The 27,964-nt window shown below is 30.5% G+C and overlaps 1 protein-coding gene across 1 annotated transcript in view; it reads left to right on the top strand.

Moving 5' to 3' along the window:
- Positions 1-27,964, top strand: part of LOC119616136 (potassium voltage-gated channel subfamily KQT member 1) — a 93,723-nt gene that overhangs the window by 2,486 nt on the left and 63,273 nt on the right. The window lies entirely within an intron of this gene.

Here is a 27,964-nt window from a genome sequence, read left to right as displayed (position 1 = left end):
TAGTTCAGTTCTAGTTCAGTTCTAGTTCAGCTTCTAGTTCAGTTCTAGTTCAGTTCTAGTTCAGTCTTAGAGTTCTAGTTCAGTTCTAGTTCAGTTCTAGTCAGTTCTAGTTCAGTTCTAGTTCAGTTCTAGTTCAGTTCTAGTTCAGTTCTAGTTCAGTTCTAGTTCAGTTATAGTTCAGTTCTAGTTCAGTTCTAGTTCAGTTCTAGTTCAGTTCTAGTTCAGTTCTAGTTCAGTTCTAGTTCAGTTCTAGTTCAGTTCTAGTTCAGTTCTAGTTCAGTTCTAGTTCAGTTCTAGTTCAGTTCTAGTTCAGTTCTAGTTCAGTTCTAGTTCAGTTCTAGTTCAGTTCTAGTTCAGTTCTAGTTCAGTTCTAGTCAGTTCTAGTTCAGTTCTAGTTCAGTTCTAGTTCAGTTCTAGTTCAGTTCTAGTTCAGTTCTAGTTCTAGTTCTAGTTCTAGTTCAGTTCTAGTTCAGTTCTAGTTCAGTTCTAGTTCAGTTCTAGTTCAGTTCTAGTTTCAGTTTAGTTCAGTTTGTTCAGTTTAGTTCAGTTCAGTTCAGTTCAGTTCTAGTTCAGTTCTAGTTCAGTTCTAGTTCAGTTCTAGTTCAGTTCTAGTTCAGTTCTAGTTCAGTTCTAGTTCAGTTCTAGTTCAGTTCTAGTTCAGTTCTAGTTCAGTTCTAGTTCAGTTCTAGTTCAGTTCTAGTTCAGTTCTAGTTCAGTTCTAGTTCAGTTCTAGTTCAGTTCTAGTTCAGTTCTAGTTCAGTTCTAGTTCAGTTCTAGTTCAGTTCTAGTTCAGTTCTAGTTCAGTTCTAGTTCAGTTTAGTCAGTTCTAGTTCAGTTCTAGTTCAGTTCTAGTTCAGTTCTAGTTCAGTTCTAGTTCAGTTCTAGTTCAGTTCTAGTTCAGTTCTAGTTCAGTTCTAGTTCAGTTCTAGTTCAGTTCTAGTTCAGTTCTAGTTCAGTTCTAGTTCAGTTCTAGTTCAGTTCTAGTTCAGTTCTAGTTCAGTTCTAGTTCAGTTCTAGTTCAGTTCTAGTTCAGTTCTAGTTCAGTTCTAGTTCAGTTCTAGTTCAGTTCTAGTTCAGTTCTAGTTCAGTTCTAGTTCAGTTCTAGTTCAGTTCTAGTTCAGTTCTAGTTCAGTTCTAGTTCAGTTCTAGTTCAGTTCTAGTTCAGTTCTAGTTCAGTTCTAGTTCAGTTCTAGTTCAGTTCTAGTTCAGTTCTAGTTCAGTTCTAGTTCAGTTCTAGTTCAGTTCTAGTTCAGTTCTAGTTCAGTTCTAGTTCAGTTCTAGTTCAGTTCTAGTTCAGTTCTAGTTCAGTTCTAGTTCAGTTCTAGTTCAGTTCTAGTTCAGTTCTAGTTCAGTTCTAGTTCAGTTCTAGTTCAGTTCTAGTTCAGTTCTAGTTCAGTTCTAGTTCAGTTCTAGTTCAGTTCTAGTTCAGTTCTAGTTCAGTTCTAGTTCAGTTCTAGTTCAGTTCTAGTTCAGTTCTAGTGGTTACAGATTTTATTAATGGAGAATATTTGGGCCTCTAGGCTCTTCAGTCATCTTACAACCTTTTTTTGTGATGTTTCTTTGTACAAATAGACTTTATTAACATTATCACAAAAAGTTGTTTAGATTTCGTACAGTACTGTCAATCCACAATAACACACTCGCATATAAATAAGTGTGTTTATATTCTAAATATAACAGTAGTAGGAAAGTGCAATTCAAAAATCCAACAAACAACAACCCCTTTTCTATCTTTTACTCTTAAAAATTATCTCTAACAAATCATCGAAAATTCCCTTGTAGCCAGCCCCCGACCCACATGCCCTCAACACGACTCTTCAATAGAATAACATTAATATAAAGACATCAACTAAATTTATACATTCGCAGCAATCATCGACCACCCACTCAACTGTTTGTTTAGATCCATTGAATTATAATTAAAACGGCAGGCTACAGACGGCAAATAAATACAATAGAAAGCTAAATTATAAATAAATATTTGTATAGTTAATACGGGAAATAATATAGTTCTGTAGATTTGGGGGAGTATGGTGATGGTGGTCTACTTAAGGATTACCTGTGGTTAAAGAATTTTAGAAAATCAGGAAATTACTTTGCAATTGAATACTGTTTATAAAGACCAACATCGACTCCTGGCAGCACTGCTGGGTTTATTAATATTTATGCAAAGGAATTTCATGTTATTGTGCAAAATCTTGAATTCAAAAGAATTTTTTAAGATTTTGTTTAGAATTTTTTTCTTATTCTGTTTAAATATTTAACAAAATAAACGTGACACTACAAATATGTACATTCATTAAGCTTTCAATAAATATATTAAAATTTATTTGTTGTTTAACAACTCAAATTTTATTTTAGTTAAGAAAAATGCTGAATTAAGAAAAAATTATTTTTGGATTGAAATTTTAAAAATAATCACTAGCTGAGTTCAAATTAACTTTTTTGTCAATTAAAACCAATATATTTAAAAATTAAACAAGTTTTCTGCTAAAATCCTTAAATTCAATAAAAATATGTATTTCATCTTAAAGCAAAATTACACAATGGTGGGGCAATCTGGTGGATTAATCTTTTAGCATTATTATTATCTAACATTGAAAGAAATATCAGTTGTTGTCAACAACGTGACCACCGATATGTATGTTTAATTAGAACATAATTTATATTAAGTATACGTAACCAGACTAGTTATACATTTATTATGCTCTCGGCGGTATTGTAGGCACTTATTCATTAGGCAATAGAAACAAAAACAGACAACTTAATGGAAATGTTAAGATTAATTTCTTACATTTGTGTATTTTATCATTAGAAATCTTTTTGTTACTCCTCAATATTATTTATACTAAATTCCTTTTTCATATAACGTATACGCCCCTTAGTTTGATAGGAAAACTTTAACAACAAAACTTGTTTTAATTTATAAAATTCCAAAAGTTTATGTTTTTTGAATATTAAATAGCATTAAGCTTTAATGTTTAAAACAGCACTTTAATTGGTCAAATAATTTATATTTTTCCTTTACACCTGTTTACTCGGATTTTCAAACTTCATAGAAACCTTGGAAAATCTTTAATCTTTAACATTCCAAAGTTTTGTTAGAATTTCATTTTATACCAACTAGACACATTTAAATAATTGCTTATTGCCCCATTTTTTTTACTCAACTAATTATCGGCATTTATTTGGAATATTTAGTAAACCAAGTGTAAAACAAATAATTGCATTTGCTTTAAACAGATTACCGACATTCAAAATGTCTATTTGAAATTCTTGTTGTACGTGCGAAATGTTTATTTTAGATTTTTTTTTGTGTTTTTTTTTTTTCTTAAGAATTTCGATAAGAATTTTATGACTTTTGCCCATAGAAAATACACTGATGATTAGAGGTGCCCTATAGCGGGTGTTGTGTATTTGTGGGAGATTAAGATTTGATTTGGTTTCTCCAGAGACAAATTATGATTATATTTGGTTATAGTTATATTACAAGACATATAACTATTATATGATCTTTAGTTGTAGTAATCATATTATTTTAATGTAATTATTGTAATAATCTGTTTGTTGCAATCATTATATGATTACAGCTAACAAGTATTTATTTGTTACAATCATTTACTCTTTACTGTAACATAATATTTTCCTCTTAACAAATCTCCACAATCATAAACATATTTGCTGCAACCATATTCTAGTTCAGTTCCATTTTGGTTCAACTCTAGTTCAGTTCTAGTCCAGTTCTAGTTCAGTTCTAGTTCAGTTCTAGTTCAGTTCTAGTTCAGTTCTAGTTCAGTTCTAGTTCAGTTCTAGTTCAGTTCTAGTTCAGTTCTAGTTCAGTTCTAGTTCAGTTCTAGTTCAGTTCTAGTTCAGTTCTAGTTCAGTTCTAGTTCAGTTCTAGTTCAGTTCTAGTTCAGTTCTAGTTTAGTTCTAGTTTAGTTCTAGTTCAGTTCTAGTTCAGTTCTAGTTCAGTTCTAGTTCTAGTTCAGTTCTAGTTCAGTTCTAGTTCAGTTCTAGTTCAGTTCTAGTCCAGTTCTAGTTCAGTTCTAGTTCAGTTCTAGTTCAGTTCTAGTTCAGTTCTAGTTCAGTTCTAGTTCAGTTCTAGTTCAGTTCTAGTTCAGTTCTAGTTCAGTTCTAGTTCAGTTCTAGTTCAGTTCTAGTTCAGTTCTAGTTCAGTTCTAGTTCAGTTCTAGTTCAGTTCTAGTTCAGTTCTAGTTCAGTTCTAGTTCAGTTCTAGTTCAGTTCTAGTTCAGTTCTAGTTCAGTTCTAGTTCAGTTCTAGTTCAGTTCTAGTTCAGTTCTAGTTCTAGTTCAGTTCTAGTTCAGTTCTAGTTCAGTTCTAGTTCAGTTCTAGTTCAGTTCTAGTTCAGTTCTAGTTCAGTTCTAGTTCAGTTCTAGTTCAGTTCTAGTTCAGTTCTAGTTCAGTTCTAGTTCAGTTCTAGTTCAGTTCTAGTTCAGTTCTAGTTCAGTTCTAGTTCAGTTCTAGTTCAGTTCTAGTTCAGTTCTAGTTCAGTTCTAGTTCAGTTCTAGTTCAGTTCTAGTTCAGTTCTAGTTCAGTTCTAGTTCAGTTCTAGTTCAGTTCTAGTTCAGTTCTAGTTCAGTTCTAGTTCAGTTCTAGTTCAGTTCTAGTTCTAGTTCAGTTCTAGTTAGTTCTAGTTTAGTTCTAGTTTAGTTCTAGTTTAGTTCTAGTTCAGTTATAGTTCAGTTCAGTTCAATTTAGTTTTATTTCTGTTCTAGTTCTATTCATGTGAAATATTATTTAAATCGGAACAACCGTATATATATTACGTATCTATTTACTTTTATTTCGAAATTACGTGACCTATGACCTAAAATTTGTTGTTAAAAGCTCAAGATAGTTATAGAGTCCAAATTCAAAACTTAAACTCGACAACACTTCCACTTTAATTATGTCAGATTTTATTAAAATCGGAACAATTGTTAAGAAATCAAATATTTTTTTCTTATTTTCTAAATTATGTGACCTTTGACCTGTAATATGTCGTTATATATGCAAGATAATTAAAAGATTCAAATTTAAAACTTAAAGTCGATAACATTACCTCTCTAGACATGCTTAAATATATTACACATCTATTTACACCTCTATTCACTTTAGGTGAACTTTAACCTATAATATCCCTATGAAAATATAAAATTGTTATGATTTAATATATTATTTTATAAATTACTATTTTCTCTATTAAACAAGAATTTTAATTAGAATAATTAATAACCACTTAATCAGTTTCTATTAAATTTTTAAAAGATATAATTAATACCAAACCAAACTGGATAAATCCTGTTCTAAAAACACTTAAACACCCAATAAAACAAATAATTAATTCTAATTAATAATTCTATTCAGATTTAATAACAAATTTGAAATAAAATCAAGCATTTTAATAATAAAAAAACTTGAACTAGAATTCATAAACTATTAACAAATTTATCAAGAGTATTAAATGAATTATCTAAATAATTTGATTATTTTTTTAGTCGAAAAAGTAAATAAAACAACAATTTTTATTAACTCCTCCAAAATAAATAACAAAATACCAGAACACCCAAGTACTTTGAACTAAATCCAGACATTTTTACTATAAAAATTCTATTAAACAGACATGCAGACGTTTCTTTTTTTCATAAATTAATTTAATTCACCTTGATTAATTTGCAAATTTTCATGTCAAAAGATTATGGAACAGATGACTATAGAGATTTAAGTAAAATGATCTCTTTATTGTATTGTTGTTAAAGCTACAAGAGAACAATGACGTCAAAAATGTTTAAAGAAAAAACAAACATTATTTGTTTGTGTACTATTAACATTAATCTAAAATAAATCTTCTCAACTGCCAGCCCAGCCCACTCATTCACATTTTATATTTAAGTAGAGAAAAACTTGCAAACTGTCTAGTGGTCTGGTTGGGGTCTCTGATATCTCTCTGGTCTTTTAAACATTAAATCCACAATCAAAACGTTAAAGCTGTTGGTCATGAACGTTCAAATGATCGATCAAATTAAGCTAAAATTCTTTCAATACCTCAAATTTTAAACAAGGATGTAGACACAAAGCACAAAAAATATTAATTCCATTTTAATATTTTTTTTTTTTTTATTTTTTGTTTTTTCATTTAAATTTAAATGCATTCGAGTGAGTATATAAGAAATGTTTTATATATTTTACCCACTCTTTTTTTGTATTTTTGTGTTGATGGTACAAGTTCATAATTGAATTGACATGTTTCTTTGAATAACTTTATTTTTAAAATTTGAATTTATTTTATTCATATTTTTTTTTTTTCATTTTTGGTTAGCAATTTTCCACTACAATAAATTTAAAAGAATCGAAATTTGAATGGCAAACAATCAGAAAAAAAGTACAATGACAACGACATGCCACAAACCACAAGCTGCTAAAGGAAGAAAAAAACAGTATATGCATAATTTATGTGTTAATCTGAATTGTCTGAAAGAGTGTGTAACATTTAAAGGAAAAGTAATATTAATAATAAATAACAATCATATTATAACCTACACCAGTTACAAGTATACTTAAAGAGATTTTTGTAAGGAATAGGGAATGGGGTCTATTGTGGATCTATGTTAAAGTATGTTTATGATCACCAGAAAAACAATTTTTATTTTACAAGGTAACAGCAAATATTTAAAAAAAAATAGAAATTCAACGATATTATGGCTATTGTATTCATAGCGTTAGTTGTTGCAATCATACTATGTTAAATTAATTATAAAAATCTGTTTGTGACAATCATTTTGTGATTACAGCAAACAACTATTTATTTGTTTCAATCAAGTATTATTTTGTTTTTAAAATATTTTAGTAATAACTATTTAAATGCTTATTAGTTATTCTAATAAAAACTATAGACTAGACTATAGACTAGACTATAGACTAGACTATAGACTAGACTATAGACTAGACTATAGACTAGACTATAGACTAGACTATAGACTAGACTATAGACTAGACTATAGACTAGACTATAGACTAGACTATAGACTAGACTATAGACTAGACTATAGACTAGACTATAGACTAGACTATAGACTAGACTATAGACTAGACTATAGACTAGACTATAGACTAGACTATAGACTAGACTATAGACTAGACTATAGACTAGACTATAGACTAGACTATAGACTAGACTATAGACTAGACTATAGACTAGACTATAGACTAGACTATAGACTAGACTATAGACTAGACTATAGACTAGACTATAGACTAGACTATAGACTAGACTATAGACTAGACTAGACTATAGACTAGACTATAGACTAGACTATAGACTAGACTATAGACTAGACTATAGACTAGACTATAGACTAGACTATAGACTTGACTATAGACTTGACTATAGACTTGACTATAGACTTGACTATAGACTTGACTATAGACTTGACTATAGACTTGATTATAGACTTGACTATAGACTTGATTATAGACTTGACTATAGACTTGACTATAGACTTGACTATAGACTGGACTATAGACTTGACTATAGACTTGACTATAGACTGGACTATAGACTTGACTATAGACTAGACTATAGTCTAGACTATAGACTAGACTATAGTCTAGACTATAGACTAGACTATAGACTTGAGAATAGAAAACAAATTCTTGGAATATTCGCGATTTATTTGTTTTTAAATTTAAACAATTTTCAAAAAATGAATCTTTGTTTTCGTAGAATACTCACAGATTTATGATAAGAATTTGTAAACAGTATAAACATTTTAAAAATTTCAAAACTAAATTGTTCGAAAATTATAAACAAAACCCGTTTTTCTTTTAAAACTAACCCACTGTGCTAACAATACTCCACCTCATAGTTTAACATCTACGACATCAGAATTTTATAAACAAAAATAATTTTACCATAAAATTTACATAAGTGTCTTGAAATTTTTTAATAAAATTTACTTCAGAATCCAAAAGCAAGTCTCGTTTTTATTTCTTTATTTTCTATTTCTCCCTACAATAACAACAACTACATCTAATCCTGCACATTTGCTAATAATATAAGGATTTATACTATGCTAATCTAAAGGCAGCTAAAAATAGCAAAGAAATCCTATATAAAACAGGGTGACCAAATAGATTCTGAATGCCATTAATAGTTGTAGTTGTTAATCAAATGTAATAAATCCCCTCTCCACGGCACTCCATGCACAAGTAGTTTTGTAGCCAAGACGTTGTAATTGTAATTTATTGTTTATTGTTCATCATCAAGATCTACTTAGTGTGTATGTGTGTAGTTAGTTATTTGAACATAAATTTTAATGAATCATAAAACACCAACAACAATAAGTGCTATAAGCAAGAAAAAACAAGAACAGACCATGCAGCAGCAGCAGCAAACAACGCGGCAGCAGAACAAATAAAACCGCAAAATCTTTTACTGATATCATTAAAATGTATGGTTACCGAGAAAGATAGAAAAAAATTTCCATTTGCGGAATTTTCATTCATTGAAATACAAATGTATATTTTCAAAAAGAACGAAGAAGATGAAGAAGTCATCGTCTTCAGCTGCTTTATATTTGTATGTAAGTCTCCTGGCAATATCTAGTCTAGTAACAATTGTAGACACTCATGCACATCCTCGATGACGATTACAACAAAATTGTTTGTTTCTACTTAGTCAAGAGTTGGCTGAATATTACTGTAGAATGTAAAGGAAAGGAAGAAGAAATTGTTGTAATGTCGAGAGTGTATGTGATTTGCGTACAAAATAAATGAAATTAAATTTGTAACAGTTTCAGAATGTCGGTTGTATGGTTGGTTGGTTACTTGATACTTCTATATTACTCTCGTCGTACTGTATGTGTAAAAATACTTTTATTTTTATTTTATACATTGTTTTTTTTCTCCAACAATTTTTATTTTAACATACAATTACACCCATTCGAGTACGAGTGTTTAGAAAGAGAATACCATTAGGAAATTGAGGATGTGATTATTGCGACTGAGTTTCCTATATAATGAATAAGTCCATAAACCTGTTAATAGACATTCAACAACAGACTAGTCAATAAAATAGTCAATAGACTAGACTATAGACTGGACTATTGACTCGACTATAGACTAGACTATAGACTGGACTGTAGACTAGACTATAGACTCGACTATAGACTCGACTATAGACTAGACTATAGACTGGACTGTAGACTATAGACTCGACTATAGGCTAGACTATAGACTGGACTGTAGACTATAGACTAGACTATAGACTAGACTATAGACTAGACTATAGACTAGACTATAGACTAGACTATAGACTAGACTATAGACTAGACTATAGACTAGACTATAGACTAGACTATAGACTAGACTATAGACTAGACTATAGACTAGACTATAGACTAGACTATAGACTAGACTATAGACTAGACTAGACTAGACTATAGACTAGACTATAGACTAGACTATAGACTAGACTATAGACTAGACTATAGACTAGACTATAGACTAGACTATAGACTAGACTATAGACTAGACTATAGACTAGACTATAGACTAGACTATAGACTAGACTATAGACTAGACTATAGACTAGACTATAGACTAGACTATAGACTAGACTAGACTATAGACTAGACTATAGACTAGACTATAGACTAGACTATAGACTAGACTATAGACTAGACTATAGACTAGACTATAGACTAGACTATAGACTAGACTATAGACTAGACTATAGACTAGACTATAGACTAGACTATAGACTAGACTATAGACTAGATTATAGACTAGACTATAGACTAGACTATAGACTAGACTATAGACTAGACTATAGACTAGACTATAGACTAGACTATAGACTAGACTGTAGACTAGACTATAGACTAGACTATAGACTAGACTATAGACTAGACTATAGACTAGACTATAGACTAGACTATAGACTAGACTATAGACTAGACTATAGACTAGACTATAGACTAGACTATAGACTAGACTAGACTATTGACTAGACTAAACTATAGACTATAGACTATAGACTGTAGACTATAGACTATAGACTATAGACTATAGACTATAGACTAGACTAGACTATAGACTAGACTATAGACTAGACTATAGACTAGACTATAGAGTAGACTATAGACTAGACTATAGACTAGACTATAGACTAGACTATAGACTAGACTATAGACTAGACTATAGACTAGACTATAGACTAGACTATAGACTAGACTATAGACTAGGCCATAGACTAGACTATAGACTAGACTATAGACTAGACTATAGACTAGACTATAGACTAGACTATAGACTAGACTATAGACTAGACTATAGACTAGACTATAGACTAGACTATAGACTTGACTATAGACTTGACTATAGACTTGACTATAGACTTGACTATAGACTTGACTATAGACTTGACTATAGACTTGATTATAGACTTGACTATAGACTTGATTATAGACTTGACTATAGACTTGACTATAGACTTGACTATAGACTGGACTATAGACTTGACTATAGACTTGACTATAGACTGGACTATAGACTTGACTATAGACTAGACTATAGTCTAGACTATAGACTAGACTATAGTCTAGACTATAGACTAGACTATAGACTTGAGAATAGAAAACAAATTCTTGGAATATTCGCGATTTATTTGTTTTTAAATTTAAACAATTTTCAAAAAATTAATCTTTGTTTTCGTAGAATACTCACAGATTTATGATAAGAATTTGTAAACAGTATAAACATTTTAAAAATTTCAAAACTAAATTGTTCGAAAATTATAAACAAAACCCGTTTTTCTTTTAAAACTAACCCACTGTGCTAACAATACTCCACCTCATAGTTTAACATCTACGACATCAGAATTTTATAAACAAAAATAATTTTACCATAAAATTTACATAAGTGTCTTGAAATTTTTTAATAAAATTTACTTCAGAATCCAAAAGCAAGTCTCGTTTTTATTTCTTTATTTTCTATTTCTCCCTACAATAACAACAACTACATCTAATCCTGCACATTTGCTAATAATATAAGGATTTATACTATGCTAATCTAAAGGCAGCTAAAAATAGCAAAGAAATCCTATATAAAACAGGGTGACCAAATAGATTCTGAATGCCATTCATAGTTGTAGTTGTTAATCAAATGTAATAAATCCCCTCTCCACGGCACTCCATGCACAAGTAGTTTTGTAGCCAAGACGTTGTAATTGTAATTTATTGTTTATTGTTCATCATCAAGATCTACTTAGTGTGTATGTGTGTAGTTAGTTATTTGAACATAAATTTTAATGAATCATAAAACACCAACAACAATAAGTGCTATAAGCAAGAAAAAACAAGAACAGACCATGCAGCAGCAGCAGCAAACAACGCGGCAGCAGAACAAATAAAACCGCAAAATCTTTTACTGATATCATTAAAATGTATGGTTACCGAGAAAGATAGAAAAAAATTTCCATTTGCGGAATTTTCATTCATTGAAATACAAATGTATATTTTCAAAAAGAACGAAGAAGATGAAGAAGTCATCGTCTTCAGCTGCTTTATATTTGTATGTAAGTCTCCTGGCAATATCTAGTCTAGTAACAATTGTAGACACTCATGCACATCCTCGATGACGATTACAACAAAATTGTTTGTTTCTACTTAGTCAAGAGTTGGCTGAATATTACTGTAGAATGTAAAGGAAAGGAAGAAGAAATTGTTGTAATGTCGAGAGTGTATGTGATTTGCGTACAAAATAAATGAAATTAAATTTGTAACAGTTTCAGAATGTCGGTTGTATGGTTGGTTGGTTACTTGATACTTCTATATTACTCTCGTCGTACTGTATGTGTAAAAATACTTTTATTTTTATTTTATACATTGTTTTTTTTTCTCCAACAATTTTTATTTTAACATACAATTACACCCATTCGAGTACGAGTGTTTAGAAAGAGAATACCATTAGGAAATTGAGGATGTGATTATTGCGACTGAGTTTCCTATATAATGAATAAGTCCATAAACCTGTTAATAGACATTCAACAACAGACTAGTCAATAAAATAGTCAATAGACTAGACTATAGACTGGACTATTGACTCGACTATAGACTAGACTATAGACTGGACTGTAGACTAGACTATAGACTCGACTATAGACTCGACTATAGACTAGACTATAGACTGGACTGTAGACTATAGACTCGACTATAGGCTAGACTATAGACTGGACTGTAGACTATAGACTAGACTATAGACTAGACTATAGACTAGACTATAGACTAGACTATAGACTAGACTATAGACTAGACTATAGACTAGACTATAGACTAGACTATAGACTAGACTATAGACTAGACTATAGACTAGACTATAGACTAGACTATAGACTAGACTATAGACTAGACTATAGACTAGACTATAGACTAGACTATAGACTAGACTATAGACTAGACTATAGACTAGACTATAGACTAGACTATAGACTAGACTATAGACTAGACTATAGACTAGACTATAGACTAGACTATAGACTAGACTATAGACTAGACTATAGACTAGACTATAGACTAGACTATAGACTAGACTATAGACTAGACTATAGACTAGACTATAGACTAGACTATAGACTAGACTATAGACTAGACTATAGACTAGACTATAGACTAGACTATAGACTAGACTATAGACTAGACTATAGACTAGACTATAGACTAGACTATAGACTAGACTATAGACTAGACTATAGACTAGACTATAGACTAGACTATAGACTAGACTATAGACTAGATTATAGACTAGACTATAGACTAGACTATAGACTAGACTATAGACTAGACTATAGACTAGACTATAGACTAGACTATAGACTAGACTGTAGACTAGACTATAGACTAGACTATAGACTAGACTATAGACTAGACTATAGACTAGACTATAGACTAGACTATAGACTAGACTATAGACTAGACTATAGACTAGACTATAGACTAGACTAGACTATTGACTAGACTAAACTATAGACTATAGACTATAGACTGTAGACTATAGACTATAGACTATAGACTATAGACTAGACTAGACTATAGACTAGACTATAGACTAGACTATGGACTAGACTATAGACTAGACTATAGAGTAGACTATAGACTATAGACTAGACTATAGACTAGACTATAGACTAGACTATAGACTAGACTATAGACTAGACTATAGACTAGACTATAGACTAGACTATAGACTAGACTATAGACTAGACTATAGACTAGACTATAGACTAGACTATAGACTAGACTATAGACTAGACTATAGACTAGACTATAGACTAGACTATAGACTAGACTATAGACTAGACTATAGACTAGACTATAGACTAGACTATAGACTAGACTATAGACTAGACTATAGACTAGACTATAGACTAGACTATAGACTAGACTATAGACTAGACTATAGACTAGACTATAGACTAGACTATAGACTAGACTATAGACTAGACTATAGACTAGACTATAGACTAGACTATAGACTAGACTATAGACTAGACTATAGACTAGACTATAGACTAGACTATAGACTAGACTATAGACTAGACTATAGACTAGACTATAGACTAGACTATAGACTAGACTATAGACTATAGACTAGACTATAGACTAGACTATAGACTAGACTATAGACTAGACTATAGACTAGACTATAGACTAGACTATAGACTAGACTATAGACTAGACTATAGACTGACTATAGACTAGACTATAGACTAGACTATAGACTAGACTATAGACTAGACTAGGACTATAGACTAGACTATAGACTAGACTATAGACTAGACTATAGACTAGACTATAGACTAGACTATAGACTAGACTATAGACTAGACTATAGACTAGACTATAGACTAGACTATAGACTAGACTATAGACTAGACTATAGACTAGACTATAGGCTAGACTATAGACTAGACTATAGACTAGACTATAGACTAGACTATAGACTAGACTATAGACTAGACTATAGACTAGATTATAGACTAGACTATAGACTAGACTATAGACTAGACTATAGACTAGACTATAGACTAGACTATAGACTAGACTATAGACTAGACTATAGACTAGACTATAGACTAGACTATAGACTAGACTATAGACTAGACTATAGACTAGACTATAGACTAGACTATAGACTAGACTATAGACTAGACTATAGACTAGACTATAGACTAGACTATAGACTAGACTATAGACTAGACTATAGACTAGACTAGACTAAACTATAGACTATAGACTATAGACTGTAGACTATAGACTATAGACTAGACTAGACTATAGACTAGACTATAGACTAGATTATAGACTAGACTATAGACTAGACTATAGACTAGACTATAGACTAGACTATAGACTAGACTATAGACTAGACTATAGACTAGACTATAGACTAGACTATAGACTAGACTATAGACTAGACTATAGACTAGACTATAGACTAGACTATAGACTAGACTATAGACTAGACTATAGACTAGACTATAGACTAGACTATAGACTAGACTATAGACTAGACTATAGACTAGACTATAGACTAGACTATAGACTAGACTATAGACTAGACTATAGACTAGACTATAGACTCAATTGACTGGTCCACATTCTGTTTTCGAAACAAGTCAACAAATTTCCTACAGAACCTAAAAAGACAAACACTGATACGTTTTACAAAACAATAGAATAATAAAAACAACTAGAGGAAAAAGAAGATGGTGATGATGAAAGGAACAAAAAAAAACAAACCTAACACACCCATCCCTTAATGGATGCCATGTACTACAAGGATAATAGAGGAGACAAACATACAGACAGACACTCACACATCTACAACCACATTGAGACACATACTCTTTAATGGGTATGTGGTCGATTTAAGCTTTTAAAAGGAATTTCCAAGTGAAAAATGTTAGAAAATTAACTATAAAGTTACTGCTGCTCCTGCTGCTGCCATTCATTCCCTCATCGTCTATATTAAATTTGTTTAAAAAAACAGCATTTAAAGTGTGTAACAAATTGTAAAGTGCGACAGCATAACACCATCTTTAACACTCCTTAGTTTCTTTTTTTTTTTGTTTTACTCCTCAACTCTTCTTTAAAATTTTCTTACTCATTAGATTGAGTTTCTTACTTTTTCTTAAGGTTTATATTTTTGTGAAGAATTGGCACTTTTTTATGTTGGTTTTTTTGGGGGGTTTTTCTAAGTTCGATTTTGGGTCCCAAAAGGGTGTTTCCACTCAAATGATGTTAAATTTAGATAAACGTCATATTTATTGGAGGGTATAAAACAAATGAGTAAATATTATTAAATTTCTTTTCTTTCTTTTAGTTGTGTTGTTTTTGGGTTACTTATTGATCGAGTACCTTAATTAAAATTTTATGCTGTTAAATTGTATTATAAATAATTAATGTAAATTTTGCACAGATTATTAATTGCTTCTGTAGTGTGTATGATTATTTATGTATGTTTAGGTGTGTGTGTGTTTTGGTGTATGTTTGTGTGTTTTGAATAAATTTGGAAAATTGTGTTATATTGTATGTGTGTGTGTGTGTGTTTGGGTTTTGGTATAATAGGCAGAGGCTTAAAGGATTAAAATGTAAAGACAAGAAACACACGTGCTGTTTTCCTTTTTTTCTTTCGAAAAATTTAAATGTTTTCGCCAACATGTTAAGCTAAATTTATGGTAATAGATTTTGAAAATAGTTTTAATAAGTAAATTTATTACAAGGTTTTTCTTATTTATGGCAAATGGGGTTTATTATTATTATTATACTCTAACCAAATAGGAGGAAATTTAAATTATTGAAAATTGTATAGTGGTAAGCTGTTTATTAAATTAAGTTTTTCCAAAATTTCCCAACAGTTTTACAAGGAATTAATGTAGTATTTTCGGAAATTTTACTAAAGCTAGTCATTATACGGATCTATAAAGTACAAAAATCGTAAATAGTCAACAGACTAGTTCATAGACGATTCAATAGTCTAGACGAGTCCAAAGATTAGTCAATAGACTAGTTTATCGACTAAGCCTAAGACAAAATCATAGACTGGTTTATCTACTATTCCAACGACTAGTTTATCGACGAGGCAATAGACAAATCAATCGACTAGTCAATAGACCAGATTAGTCATAATGAACTGACAAATCTTTAGACTAGTTCATCGACCAGTCAAACGACTAGTCCATATACTATGTAGTTTCTCGACTAGTCAATAGACTAGTTTATCGACCAGTCAAACGACTAGACCATATACTAGTTTCTCGACTAGTCAAGAGATTAGTTTGTCGACTAGTCTATTGACTAATTTATCGACTAAACAATAGACTACTTTCTCGACTGGTCAATAGGCTAGTTCATAGACTAGTCAATATAATAGTTCATAGACCAATCAATATACTAGTTTCAACTAGTTTATCGGCTAGATAATAGACTAGCGTATCGACTAGTCAATAGTGTGATCCGTATAGCATTCAATAGACTAGTTTATCGACTAGATAATAGACGAGACAATAGACTAGTCTATATGCTGTATTATCAGCTAGTCAATAGAATAGATTATCGACTTGTCCATAGACTAGTTAATCGACTAGTCTATAAACTTGTCCGTAGACAAGTTCATCGACTAGTCTATAAACTTGCCCATAGATTAGTCAACAGTGTAGTCCATAGATCAATTAATATACTAGTCCATATACTAGTTTATCGACTAGACCTCAGACTAGTGTAGTCTGAGGTCTAGTCAATGGACTAGTTCATCGACTAGTCAATAGACTAGTTTATCGACTAGTCTACAAACTTGTCCATTGACTAGTTCATCGACTAGTCTATAAAATTGCCCATAGATTAGTCAACAGAGTAGTCCCTAGATCAATCAATAGACTAGTGAAAAGAATAGTTTATAGACGAGTCAATGGACTAGTCCATATACTACTTTATCGACTAGTACTCAGGCTAGTTAATAGTGTGATCTGTTGTCCAATCCACAGACTTGATTATTGACTATTCCAAAGACTAGTTTACAGACAAATCAATACCCTAGTTTGTCGACTAGTATATTAACTAGTCCATTGACTAGTCAATATAGTAGTCCATAGACCAATCAATAGACTAGTTTATTGATAAGTCAAAATAATAGTTTATAGACGAGTCAATGGACTAGTCCATATACTAGTTTATCGATTAGTCAATAAACTAGTTTATAAACTAGTTTATCGTCTAGTCAATAAACTAATTTCTCGACTAGTCAATAGTGTAGTCAAGAGACTAGTCTATATACTAGTTCATCGGCTAATCAATAGACTAGCTTGTCAACTAGTCAACAAACTAAACCGACTGGTCATACTAGTTTATCGTATACTAGTGTATCGACTAGTCAATAGATTAGTTTATTGATTAGTCAATAAACTAGTTTCTCCACTAGTCAATAGTGTAGTTCATAGGACAATAAATAGGCTAGTTTATCGACTAGTCCAAAGACTAGTTTACAGACGAGTCAAGAGTCTAGTCTATATACTAGTTTATCGACTAATCAATAGACTAGCTTGTTGACTAGTCAATAAGCTAATTTATAAACTAGTCTGTTAACTAGTCCATAGACTAGTTTAACTACTAGTCGAAAGAATAGTTTATAGAACATATACTAGTTTACCGACTAGCCCGTAAACATACCTAGAGACTAGTCAATAGATTACTCCATAGTCAGTCAAAATACTAGTTTATTAACTATTGGACTAGGCAATAGACTAGTCCAATAGTCTGGTCGAAAGACTAGTCAACAGACTAATTCCTTCAAGTGCTAGTAAACCAAATGGATTACGTTAACTGACACAATTTGAAACTTAACAGCGTAAGGAAATTTCTAACACAAACTGAGATAATTAAACAAGTTCAACTTGAAACTTCTGTTAATTGTTTAAAAATATTAACAAAAACAAACTATGGTTTTCAAAACCCCTAAACGTGTATTAGGTAGACTAAATATAATTAACAATTATTCAACAACAAATGCAAAGTAAATAATTTATTACAATTAATATGATTTATTAAGTATTTATTATTATATAAAAAAAGGGAAAACCGAAACCAAAAAAATATATTTTTTATATAATAATAATTAGCTGTGGTGGGTCAAAATCAATAAAGCGTATGCATTTTACTTAATTAACTCAATCACTACAGTTAACGATTACAAAACAACAAAACAAAATTAAATGCTTTAAGATTAAAATCACAAAAATATAAAACCAAAAACAACAATATAAAGCAAGAGTAAACCATAATGATGATAATTACAAAATATAATTATTATTAAAACCTTCAAAATAAAATAAACAAATAAAAATGCAAATTTATATAAAAATTTTTGTTATCCACTGTATTTTAAAGCAATTTAGTGTGGGTGTTGTTTTCTTCTAACCAAATTATCGTTATTAAATTAAACTTTTTCATTTAATAGATTCTGTTGAAACTTATTGCAAACTTATAATTATATTTACATTTATTCATAAAGAGAGAGAGAAAAAAATATAAACTGTGGCCAAGTCGTTTGTTGAAATTTACAAACTTTTACACTGTTACTATTAAGAATTTAAGGGAGCAGCCAAGCGAGTGGGCATACGCAAATGAGCCAATTAAATCTCATACCAGGCGGACAATTTGAAAAAAAAAAAAATAAATAAATACAAAAAACTCATACTTCAATGTTTCCAGTCTAGAAAATTGCCCACAAAAGTAATACGAGAACAACAACTTAAAAATAAACATAGTACACAAAAATAAAATGATAATGTGAAAAATTAGAACAAACTACTATAAAATTTGTTGGAAAATAAAAGTACAAATTCACATATTTAGTATAAAATACGTGCATTTTTACTATGTGAAGTACACTTCAAAAAGTAATAGAAGAGTATAAGGGTAAAATGTGAAAGAACCTTTCCGGTGAGTGCTAAACAAGCATAAATTGCAAAATTTGAGAGGTTTTTAGGCTAGAGAGAACTTACAAAAGTTTTAACTGTCAAACGAACTATCATAATAAGATCTTTTCTATTGCCTTTAGAGGGGAGTCAATGGTACTTTTTATTCCTCAAAGGGTATTTTAAAAATATTCTATAATATGAAACCAAAACGCTCAGGCTCCGGTTTAAAATATAACTTTTAAGAGGGAACTTTTTGGTACATTTTCGATATTCAAATGCTACTTTATAGGCTGGAATTGTATGGAAGTGTAGTCTGTAGTCCGTATACTATAGACTAAGCCTATAATTTGGACTGAAGTGTTAACTATAATCTAGTATATAGTCTTGAGTACAGATTGGTCCAGAAGTTTGACTATAGTCTATAATATTGATTATACTATAGTCTGTAATTCTAGACTATTGTCATTACTATATTCTCGTCTATAGTCCTGACTAAAGTCTAGTCTTTAGGCTTGACTGTAGTATAATCAATAGTCTTTACTATAGTTTAGTCTATAGTCTTGACTATAGTCTACTATATAGTCTTGACTAAAGTCTTTACTATAGTTTAGTCTATAGTCTTGACCATAGTCTAGCCTACAGTCATGTTTAGTCTATATTCTAGTCTATAGTCTTGACTATAGTATAGTCTGTAGTCTTGACTATGGTCTAGTCTGTTGTCTTGACTTTTCTATGGTCAAATCTACAGACTTGTTTATAGTCTAGCCTATATTCTTGACTGTAGTCTAGTCTATAGTCTTGACTATAGTCTATTCAATAGTATTATCTATAATCTAGTCTATAGTCTTGGCTATAATCTTGTTTATAGTCTTGAATCATGTCTAGACTATAGTCTAGTCTATAGTCCTAACTACAATCTTAACTATAGTCTAGTCAATAGTCTTGACTATATTCTTGCCTATAGTCCTTACTACAGTCTAATCTATATACTTGACTATAATGTAGTCGATAGTCTCGACTAAAGTCTAGACTACAGTCTAGTCTTGACTAAAGTCTAGATTATAGTCTATAGTCCTGACAAATGTCTTGACTACAGTCTAGTCTATAGTCCTGTCTAAAGTCTTGACTAAAGTCTTGACTATAGTCTATAGTCTTGGCTAAAATCTTGTCTATAGTCTAGTCTATAGTCTTGACTATAGTCTAGTCTATAGTCTTGACTAAAGTCCTGACTATAGTCTAGTCTATAGTCTTGACTGTAGGCTATATTCTTGACTATAGTCTAGTCTGTAGTCTTGTCTATAGTCAAATCTATAGTCTTGTTTATAGTCCAGTCTACATATATGCAGTCTTGTATAAAGTATTGTCTATAGTCTTGACTAAAGTCTAGTCTATAGTGTCGACTATAGTCTAGTCTATAGTCATGACTATAATCTAGCCTATAGTCTTGACTATAGTCTAGTTTATAGTCTTGACTATAGCCTTGACTATAGTCTAGTCTATTGTATTGATTATAGTCTTGACTATAGTCTAGTCTATAGTCTTGACTATATAATCTAGTCTATAGTGTTGATTATAATTTAGTCTATAGTCTTGACTATAGTCTAGTCTATAGTCTTAACTATAGTCAAGTCTGTACTCTTGACTAGTCTATAGTCTTGACTATTGTCTAGTCTATAGTCTAATTTATATTCTTGACTATGGTCTACTATATAGTTTAGTCTATTATCGGGACTAAAGTCTAGTTTATTGTCAAATCCATAGACTAGACTATTTGTAGGAAATATTTAACAACTTCTCTACTTTAACCATAGTAAGGGCAGAGTAAGCAAAATCTTAATTTTGAAAATCTATTAAAAATTATAAATTCAATCAAGTTTTTTAATTGCTTCTAACTTAAACAAACATTTCAGCAGTAAGAGCAAAATTTACATTACCTCAGAGAGAATGTTTTGTTAATTACCAAGAATATTTATGAACTAATTTAAACGAAAAAATGTACTTTAACCACAATTTAACATAAATTTTATGAGATTTTTGTTAAGTGTACATATAATTTGATGAGTAACTGTAAAGCATTATGTGACACAGTGTTTGTTTTTTTTTTTTTTGAAATGTCTATGTGTTTGTGTTTGGGGTCTTGTTGTTTGCTTAAGTTGGTCCTGTTAGTGCGTAACGACAACCTTAAAACAAAAATTGTAACTTTAATGACACATAAAATAAGTTACATTAAAATTCTCATATGCTGACTTGACACATTTCTTGCTCTCTCGGTATTCAACAGTTTTTCTGCTCTATGACTTTTTCGTTTTGTAGCGTTTATAGCATTTTTGCTGTTTGGTAATTAGTAGAGGAAATGTTTTCCTTTTTTCTACTTTTGCACCATAAATAACAACAATAACAATCATAACTAAAGCCAACAGCAATAATAATAGCAAAAGGGTAGGAGGGACAGGGAAAGACTAAGCAAAGGAAAATGTGATGAAAAGGCCCTATAATTTTCAGGAGGAGGTGTGGGTGTTAGAAAACCAACCACAATAGTTTAGCTTTACATTTTTTTCTTTTCATAACACTTTGCTGAATATTCATACTCGTCGCTCACACTTTTACAGTTTTTATTTTTATTTATATTTTTTAAAAAGGGTTCTTTTTTATTATGAAACATGGCCTAAATTCAGTTAAAACACTATAATGATGGCGTGCACAGCAAAAAAAAAGTGAAAAATACCTAAAACTGTTTATTTATTTATGTATGTATGTATCTCTTGGTATCTATGTTTGTTGCCATTTAAAAGTGTATACAAATACACATTTGTAGCACAAAAAACCATAAACATTATAAACAATATAATTTGTTGTACAACAACAGTATTTACAAAATATATTTATTTCGTTTCACTTTTTTTCGCTTTGCACTAAGTCTAGACAAAAAACTGAAAACCATGAAAATTGTTTTTTGAAAAGTATTGCGAAAGCAAAAAAAAAAAAATAATCTTACCCAGAGTATGCTGCGTAAGCTGGTGTAGTTCGAGGCCCTTGTTCAATATAAATTGTTTACAAGTTCTTTTTAAATTGCCACTAAAAACCGTTTAAATAAATACATTTATTCATACATATACACATATTGGCTAAAACAATCATATTTAAACTAACACAAACACACATGTGTGCATTAGGGGAGTAACCAAAATTTGGTTTAATAATTACGTGATATAGTCTGGACTAGAGTGTAGTCCATAGTTTGGTCTATAATATCTCTATAGTCTAAAGTATAGTGTAGTCTTTATAGTCTAGTCTACAGTCTAATCTATAGTCTAATCTATAGTCTAATCTATAGTCTAATCTATAGTCTAGTCTATAGTCTAGTCTATAGTCTAGTCTTTAGTCTAGTCTATAGTCTAGTCTTTAGTCTAGTCTATAGTCTAGTCTATAGTCTAGTCTATAGTCTAGTCTATAGTCTAGTCTATAGTCTAGTCTATAGTCTAGTCTATAGTCTAGTCTATAGTCTAGTCTATAGTTTAGTCTATAGTCTAGTCTATAGTCTAGTCTATAGTCTAGTCTATAGTCTAGTCTATAGTCTAGTCTATAGTCTAGTCTATAGTCTAGTCTATAGTCTAGTCTATAGTCTAGTCTATAGTCTAGTCTATAGTCTAGTCTATAGTCTAGTCTATAGTCTAGTCTATAGTCTAGTCTATAGTCTAGTCTATAGTCTAGTATAGTCTAGTCTATAGTCTAGTCTATAGTCTAGTCTATAGTCTAGTCTATAGTCTAGTCTAGTTAGTCTAGTCTAGTCTAGTACAGTCAAAGTATAAGTATATAAAGTGTAGTTTATATTTTTCAAAAATTTTATAAAAATTACTACCCTAATATTCATATATGTACTACAAATCGTGCATACACATACAGACATACATAAATACATTATTTAATTTTTTCAGTTTAAATGCAAAAAGTGCAAAAAACTTGAAATCGATATTATTGATTCGTTTACTTTTAATTTTTTTTTTAAGTTTTCTTTTCTATTTATTTATTTGCTACAAAGTGTTTATTTTGAAACTATAATAAAGACGACAGAAAGCGCTACAAAACCATCACAACAGCTAAAAACAAAATTGTATTGCTTTGCAAAAAAAAAAACAAAATTAAAAAAATATATTAAAAATTATAAACAAAAAAATGCTGAAAATGTTGTACCAAGTAATGGCGAACTAAAAATACACTACTGAGAATAAATGAAAGTACTTCCATGAAGATTTCTAAGAACTAGTTCCATGGCACTACATAGTTCTAAATGGTTTGGTGTTGCTACTCAAATGATTTCTCTGAACCAGTTCTAGAACTTTTCCTATTACATTTTGAATTGTACCTTTGACTTAGAGTAAAACTTTAGCAACATTTCCCCAAAAAAAATTTTTTTAAATAAGCGAGATCTTATTAAATTTTATTCCTATTAACAGCTAATTAAAAACGTATGTATAATTCAAAACTAACATACCCCCTCTTGGGTTTTGTTTTCAATTGTGAATTAATTTCTCAATAAAACAACATGAAAAATTAAAAGATATAATACTTTTTTAATGACTACTAAATATTGATATATTACTAGCGTATTGTTTAGAAAATAGATATTTTTATGCGTAAACCTAGGCCTCAATGTACGGATATCAAAAATTCTACGAAAATATATGAGAATCATTTAGGAAATTTTTTGAAAGCTTACTTCTTTAAAACAAAAAAAAACATTATGATCAAATGGAAATAGTGACTATAGACTATAGAATAAAGACTAGACTATGGATCAAACTACACTTCACACTATAGACTAGACTAGATCATATTTCAGTCTATAAACAATAGTCCAGACTGTAGACTAGACTATAGTCGAGACTATAGATTTGACTACTTATTATCCAAACTATAGACTTGACTATAATCCAGACTATAGACCTGACTATAATACAGACTATGATCTAGACTACATTAGACTATAGTCCAGTCTTTAGATTAGAATATACTCCAGACTATATAGAATATAGGATATACTCCAGACTATAGAGTAGGCTATAGTCCATACTATAGACTAGACTATAGATTGACTGTAGTCCATACTATAGATTAGACTATAGTCCAGACTACAGACTAAACTAAAAACTAGACTATAGTCCAGACTATAGACCATGCTATAGACTCCAATATAGTCCAGAATATAGACTAGACTATAGTCCTGAATATATACTAGACTATAGACCAGACTATAGTCCGGACAACATACTAGACTATAGACTAGAAAATAGTTCAGACTATAGACTAGACTATAGTCCACACTATAGACAAGGCTGTAATCCAGACTATACCTAGACTATAGTTCAGTATACAGACTAGACTATAGTCCATACTATAGACTAGACTTTAGTCCAGACTATAGACTAGACTATAGTCCCATACTATTGACTAGACTATAGTCCAGACTATTGGCTAGGCTATAGTCAAGAATATTGACTACACTATAGACTACACTATATTCCAGACTACAGACTAGACTATAGTCCAGACTATTGACTACACTATAGTCATACCGTAGACTAGACTATAATCCAGACTATAGACTAGACTATATTCCAGACTACAGACAAGACTATAGTCCAGACTATTGACTTGACTATAGTCCAGACTATAGTCCAGAATATAGAGATGACTATACAATAGACTATAGTCCAGAATATAGACTAGACTATAGTCCAGAATATAGACTAGACTATAGTCCAAAATATAGACTAGACTATAGATTAGACCATAGTTCAGACTACAGACTAAACTATAAACCAGACTATAGACTAGACTATAGTCCACAATATAGACATGACTGTAATTCAGACTATAGACTAGACCATAATTCAGTCTATAGACTAGACTGTAATGCAGATTTTAGACTAGAATATAGTTCAGTCTATAGACTAGACTATAGTCCATACTATAGATTAGACTATGATCCAGACAATCTAGAATATAGAATGTAGTCCAGGTTATAAAGTACACTATAGTCAAGACTATAGACTTGACTATAACCCAGAATATGATCGAGACTATAGTCTAGACTATATTAGACTATAATCCAGACTATAGACTAGACTATAGTCCTGACTATAGAGTAAGCTATAGTACATAATATGAACTAAACTTTAGTCCAGACTATAGACTAGACTATAGTCCAGACTATGGACTAAACTGTAGTCCAGACTATGAACTAAACTATAGTCCAGACTAAAGATTGTGTTGTCTTTTTTGATGACAGTTTAAGGGGCTTTTAGTAATGGTCCATATGTTTAGCCTCTAAAACAAGCGCCACTTATAATTTATTTAGAAAACAATTAGAAACAAGAAATATATCTGAAAAAAGAACAAAGTGAAATTTATTTTAATTGTCTCAGCATTCCACTATATTCCTAGCATTTCTTTTTATACAGAGACATGATTTGCCAATGCCAAATTTTATACAAATCAAACAGATTCTTAGATGATCGAATAGATTTTAAAATTCAATGTAACATTACAGAATGCAAACAATTGGAAAAGCCCCAATACGATTTTCAAGTACATTCGTACATTACATTTGCACATATATACTCGTTAAAAGAATGATTGCGGTTTTTTCTAATTGCGTTTGTGTTTTTTTCAAAGAATTTAACAAAATTCTAAAAATATAATACAGTGGTGCTACATAAAAAGTAAATGGTAAAAATAATTGTGGTATTAATCTATTAAATATAATAATAGTTTTTAAATTACTAATTGCACTTAGAGAAATGTATTGCTATATTCAACTACAATTTTCTTTGCGTGTATTGTAGATCAAAATAAATGATAATAATAACATTGTGTTCATTTTAACTAAAGGATAACAAATAAAATCTCAAATAAATATCCATATCAAGCTTTATACCTGATTAAACGCCATTTAAGAGGGCGTATGCAAACTGTCAACTGTTAGAGACAACTTAAATACTATTTACGTCTGTCTAGGGCGATTTAGAGAAAAAAGAAACATAATAAAAAAACAGCAGGTAACAATTAAAACCGATAACGACAGAGATACAGCGCAGTGCATAACCATCTTGTTATCCAACAACCATCAGCGTAGTCATCAAATCTAGATGACACCATCATCATCATCATCATCCAGGATGTTCGAGTAATTGGCTAATCAATCACCACTCATGTAGAAACTCAAACAATTCAAGAGAGACACCAACAAACACACACACACACGCAGAGAGCAGGAACAAAATGTTGTAACAAAAATCAATAACAAATGAAGCGTTACACTATCAAACATCTCTTCTATCTCCTTTACTCACGTTCTTCCTACTTCTGCACCTTAGCGTTTAACGTTGCATAGTAAATTTACATCATGGGCTTTGGTATAAATTTTGCAAAATATGAAATCAATCGTGCATCACCTTTATAGAATTTCTATTTTTTTTTTTTTTGTTTCTTTTATTCTTACTTTCTTTGTTCTTTGTTCTGTTGGCAGAAAGAACGTTCGTTTACTGAAGCATACAATCAGGAATAAATTGTTTCGTTTAAAAATAAAATTTATGGAAAATTATAGTTAGTTGTTAGATGCTTTTGATATTCAAAGAAATAGAAACGGAATAATAAATTAAATACACATGTGTTTCAATTACGTGTCTATTTAACTTGCAGTTAACAGATCCATATGTATCTTTTATTTGATCGAATAAATATAGGAAATGTTTTAAAAAGGTTTTGAGTTATGGTGAACAACTTTTTATCTTGATGAGGAGTTTCTTCCTTTAAAAAAATACATGATGAGACCTTTTTAAAGAAACATATTTTAAATAACTCGTTATTTATGATCTTTAGAGCGACTCAGATCGTTTAAAGACCCAACTCATAATATGTACCTATATAACAGATTTTATGTTGTTATAGTCATATTAAGTTCTTTTCTGTTTCCAACTGAGACTCTTTTCAAACTAAGTAATTTTCGAAAACCGATTTGTTTAAGAAGGCCTTATAAGATGGCCAGGTTCAATTATGGACTGATCTTTTTAAAATTTAGTAGAGGGATTAATGTTCATATAAAATTGTTTATGTTTAATTACTTTTACAAGAAGCGATTTGCATGGATGGAAACGAATTGCAGTTCAACGGGTCTAGACTTCTAGATCTAAATAGTCTTTAACAGATCTTGCAACTTATCAACTTATATCTTAGTCGCATATTACGAATCTTCAAGCAAATCAAATGTATTCTGCACAGGTCTACTGAGATCGTCTGGACCGATATCAGCAGCTCATAATAACTTAATATAGAGTATTACTTTGTCGGTATGGATATTTGGCTTTCGCATTGATTCCTCTGATTGGTTGAACCTCACACACGCTTTCTTGCGCTTCGAGTTGGTGTAATGGGTCCTAATATGGTTCCTATATTATCTGGTATTATGCTGTCAACTTTTTTGATTCAACATATTTCGATATACCATAATTCACTAAAAACCCGATTTTCACAAAAAATCTGTCTTTTTATTAAAAACTAGACTTTGCACAAATATTCGAATTTTCACCAAAAATTTTCAACTAAATTTTCCGCTAAAAGATAGATTTTTTCTAACAACTTGATTTTTCACTTTTAACTAACAATACGATTTTTCACTAAAATGTCGAATCTTCACCGATTTTTCTGAAATCAACGAATTTTTACTAAATATCCAATGTTTCACTAAAAACATCGAAATTCGTAAAAAAGCGACTTTTTACAAAAAAAAAAAAAAAACAATTTTTTCCGAAATCCCCAATTTTTACCAAAAATTCGATTTCACTAAAAATCCGACTTTTTACTAAAAAAAAACGATTTTTTGCGAAATCACCGAATTTTCCCAAAAAAATCCAATATTTCACTAAAAAAATCGGATTTTACTAAGATTTTAATTTTTTCACTAAAAATTAGATTTTTCCCTAAAAAATCAAT

Source organism: Lucilia sericata, unplaced genomic scaffold, assembly GCF_015586225.1.
Source record: "Lucilia sericata isolate MDLA Ls3-8-SP2 unplaced genomic scaffold, ASM1558622v1 Contig000058F_arrow, whole genome shotgun sequence".
Taxonomy (NCBI): domain Eukaryota; kingdom Metazoa; phylum Arthropoda; class Insecta; order Diptera; family Calliphoridae; genus Lucilia; species Lucilia sericata.
The sequence above is the reverse complement of the archived record's forward strand: the minus strand, read 5'-3'. Positions and strand labels throughout refer to the sequence as shown.